Source organism: Haematobia irritans, chromosome 2, assembly GCF_050003625.1.
Source record: "Haematobia irritans isolate KBUSLIRL chromosome 2, ASM5000362v1, whole genome shotgun sequence".
Taxonomy (NCBI): Eukaryota; Metazoa; Arthropoda; class Insecta; order Diptera; family Muscidae; genus Haematobia; species Haematobia irritans.
In genome coordinates, this window is record NC_134398.1 from 44543246 (window position 1) to 44548047 (window position 4802).

General features: G+C 31.1%; 1 long non-coding RNA gene across 1 annotated transcript; it reads right to left on the reverse strand.

The window, feature by feature from the left end:
* Window positions 1–3962: 3962 nt before the first annotated feature.
* LOC142223203 (uncharacterized) lies at window positions 3963–4433 on the reverse strand. The gene is made up of 2 exons (XR_012718622.1): window positions 4283–4433; window positions 3963–4220 (listed from the first exon to the last, which is right to left on the reverse strand). It is a non-coding gene; the product is annotated as an uncharacterized LOC142223203 (long non-coding RNA).
* Window positions 4434–4802: the final 369 nt, after the last annotated feature.

Consider the following 4802-nt stretch of genomic DNA (forward strand, 5'->3'; position numbering starts at 1 on the left):
GACCTCCAAAGAGAGAAGAGCTGTGGTAGAAAAGTTTAAATACTGTGTCAATTGTCTAGCACAAAGTCACACACTTGGTTCTTGCACATCGAGGAAAACTTGCTTCAAATGTCAACGTCACCATCACACTTTACTTCACCCTAATGCGGCACGAACACAAAGAAAGCAAAGGAAACCCAAGAAAAACACAACTGCTACAGCAACGCAGCCAGATACGAGAATATTATCTGAAGCAATCAAGTCTTTAGCCGCTGTTCTCTGCAGCTCACATAACGTTGCACAAGTGCAAGGCGGGCGCCATGTCCAAAAATGAAATTTTTGGACATTATCTTTAAACGTTTACTTGAGATTTAAATTTAAATTAAACACTAGTTCTGTAACAACTTATTGAATTGTGAATTATATATCTGAATTCGTGAGAAGGAAAAATGAAACTTGGTAACTAGAACCATTGTGAATTATCTATCAAAATAATCGAAATGTCAAAAATAAGAAATATTTGTAAAATTGAAACATAAGTTACCAAACACTAAAATGTTGAGTAGAACGGTCACTTACATTTGGGATCGCTATTGGTGAGGATCACTTAAAAATAAAAATATACAACTTGAACTACCTTAACAATTGGGTTGGTTTTTTTTTGATTTCCCTTTGAATAACTCTGCACATTACGATTGGGATATTGGAGCCCTTATTGGGATTGCTTCGCTATTGGTTTCCTCTCTTCCCCTTTGTGCGATCTTAAACCCCCAACCATTTTCGCTACTACACCCACCACGGTGCTATTGTTAAAATCAGCCGCCAGTTGAATTATTCAGTCTCTTTATCGACTGCATACACAAGTATCCGCTGCTCTTACTCGGCACAGATGTGGTTCCAACTCTAGGTATCAGGTAATGATTGCTATGACGTTTCTGTTCCTCTTTTCTTTAAGCATGCTACTTCTCCAGTCTTTTTCTTGTTTGGGTCACTCCCTATGTTTGAAGTTTCGTCGCCCCTCCGACCATTGCACTGTTCTACGTGGAACAGTGCAATGGTAAACGGCAAACGGTCTCGCATCTATGGGATTGCGTTCTCCATGTTCACATCCCTTTGTGTTAAATGCAAAACTGGGGAATTCTGTACATCAAAAAAGGCAGAAATTATTTAGAATCCCAAGAGTTTGACTTTTAATATTGCACCCCAAGAAGGAATATGAACACCTCAAACATGTTTCAGAAGTAAAATGTTAGTTTTCGATGGGGAACATATAACATGTTTGACGCAACCATGCTATCTGATTTTGGCAAACATTTTATGTTTGGCGAGAAAACAAATTTTTTTTTAGTAAAAATGTTCCATTTTCCCCATCCAGCAATAAAATTTTTCACTTAAAACATTTTTTATCTCATCACTTTTCCCCTCTACCTGTGATATATAGAGATAACAACGTGGACTAAAGAAATTGATTATCTGCATGAAATTGCATGTATGCAATGTTACGTAACTTTTGCTTCAGTGATCAGAATCGAACGAAAATTGGTTTACGGTATCATAACTCCATATACAACAATTCTAACATACTAAATAATTTTTATCCTTGCTCAAATTAAATCATGCAACGAAGGGTTAATTTAGAAATACAAATAAATATGAATTTTTATTAACGAATACTGTTGTACTTAATTTAATTCTTAAGGCCGGTTTAAATTGGTATTCTCGCGTTAAAATGGCCATGTTTGCCCTTTTAGTTTTCTTTAATAATTTCTTTTAAAGAAAATAAACTTATTCAATTGTTGCTTTGGATCTTTCCCCACCATGTTATAATACAATTTACCGGAAAAAGTTGTAATGTTATTCTGGTTTTGCCGCTAAAATGAGAAATAATTTTAGCGGCAAAACTCGAACTCAATGCCCGCTTGTATTTTCGAAAAAATCCGTGAACTCCTCTCGGACTACTAATTAATAAAGAGGAACTAATCTTGGTTTTTATAGATCTTACTGTTTAATTTTTCACTGTTTCGCCCTGTTTTCATTTTACTTTCACAACTCTAAAAAGAGTGCACTGAAAAAATATTGTCGTGATGCCAAAGAGTTCATGTCCTTAAAATAAGAATACAACTTTTGCTTAGCTTAGAAGACGCATTTCTCTAATATAAAGTTTTTTCCATGTTCAAAGGTCGATACTTTCAATGAAGTCGTGCTGTCGTTATAATTAAGTGATTTGACTTAAAAATGGGTATCATAACATGAAAGAACAAATTTTTGGACTAAGGTCAACTTGACTTTAATAATTCAGAAAAATTCTTTAAAATTAATGAAACTGTCTTTAAATTTGTTGCATTTTTGCATCTTGACTACAAGGCAAAAATCATTAAAAAATAGGATATGTTTTTCAATACTTTATATTAAAGACATTTTTTACTTGAAACATAGCATAATTTCTACTGGAAGTCTTGTTTTTAACGGACATTTTTTAGCATATGAAAAAATGCTGAAAAAGCGAAAAATTGAAATGTGCTTCGTAGAGTCAAAACCCCATTTAAAAGAGAATTGTGTCTTAAAGCAACATTACTTGTATTCTCCGCTTCTTTGGTTCGGAATCAATACAAAAATTGTTAAAGTGGAGACGCAATCTTTGGAACCGCACATGCTTTTTGTTCAGTGTATAGTGCCCTTTCGTTAGTTTTTATGAAGATCCCTTTAATTACCTTTGTTTGAATATTTTGACTTACTCGTCCCACGTTCCGATTTGTTTTGACGAAACAAAAAAATTATGCCCGTAATGCGAAAATGATAAACAAAACTCATGCTCTTTTTTTCAAATATATTTTATCTTGGTTCCGAATGAATTTTTTCTCCGAATACTCATTTTAATATTTTACTTAAGCATATACAATTTTTGGCGAAGTCTTATATCACAACATATATATGTTTACTCATAATATGTAAATTTATACTTGTTTATATTCACACGTAGTATTTTTCCTATATTTAATGAAATTTTCTTTGTGTATGTATATTTGTAATGCGCCAATTGGTTACTTTCATTATTTTACTTCCAGCATACACTTTGTCTCTCTTTGTAAACACATATATGTTTATGGGCTATTTCTAAATTAATATATGTTTGAATCCAAGCATATTATATTTACAAACATTTTATGTCCCAAACATAATATGTTCCAACATATTATGCTAGTTTATGAACATTATATGTGCACTCAAAAATATTGTGTTTAAAAATTTGAGTTCCAAATATACCCAAACATATAAAAAACAGTTTTTTCGCCCGTGTATGCTTTTAAAACCATATTTTCCCAAAGTATGGAATTTTTGTTATACATTTTTGTTGTTTGTTGGTCAACACTCTGTCAATATAAATATACATCAATCTCATTGCTTTTCGCTTGTTTTTATATATCAAAATTGTTATTGACTGTCAACCAAATAAAAGTGTAATAAAAGCCTTTCATTGTATATACTATTGATACATTCCAATAGAGTCATTCGCCAATTAGCCATTTCATGGCACTTACTGACAAATCAAATGTTGAAAACTTTGATTCTTTGTTTTTATTTGTTGCACAACGTCCATTGCTGTTTTTGGAGTTGTAAATGTAAACAATTCAAAAAGTGTTTTTAGTTGGAAATCAATGTTTGACTTAAATAACTGCACACAGAAAAAAGTGACCCCTTTTTTAAGTTAAAATGAACTCATTGTGAAGAAAGTTGAACTTCGTATAGCGCCAAAGACATTTTTATTTGTTTGAACGATGTGATTTTCGTAGAAATTAGGTATAATGCATTCCATATATTAGTTAACATTTTCCTATATTTATGTACCACTATACTACAGAATGAAAAAATTTAACTGATTTGAATTCATATATGGAATGATTTTATTGAAATTTTTTCATTCACATGGACAAATCTTACACATTTGTGGTAAAACTTTTACTTCATAATTATAACTGCTTACCTTCGTTTTTAAATACAATTTTATTTATTTATATAAGCAATTTTATCTTCAATAAAAGACATGTTTTATTAATATATTGAATATATTTATTAAGAATCAACAGCATCGAATCTCCTTGAAATATTAGTTTATTATTCCGCTGTTTCCAATTTCCATGTGATATTATCAACTGTAAAACGCACTTTTTCTTCTTCTTGTACTTTTCACTTTTAATAAGTTGCTGCCTAACGATTTTGTCCTCCTTTTACAATTTCAATACCTACAAATATAAAAAATCATAAACCATTTTTGTTACAAAAGGTTAGCGTCACTGAATATTACCTGATAATTGAAGATTCCAAAATGAAGACAAATGAAAGGGTTGTTATTCTGCTGGTGTTTTCTTTCTTTATATACCATCACGAACATTGATAGATTTATTTTCAAAAAACGAAAATTTTTCTCACTAATTTAAAATAATAAATATTTTATATATTTTATTTGTTATTTATTATATTATTTTACCATATTACTTTTTAACAATCTTTCCGTATACCACAACAACGCGATTCCAACTAAAAAAACAACCCACGCGCAAACATATCGATTACACCCACGCGCAAACACATCGATTGCGATGACAGGTATCGATTACAGGTAGACAATAGAAATATAGGAAAATTTCCTATATTCTAACAAGTGTGCTTCCTTAAGTTTTGAAAGGATTTCATACTTCTTAGTACGAATGAACTAAAATATTTTTCTATGCCAAGTGTTGTTCGTATGTATGAAAAACTTTCTATTATAAAGGAAGTCGCAATTATCATTTTATAAGAAATTTTACTAATTTTGAGGAAACTTG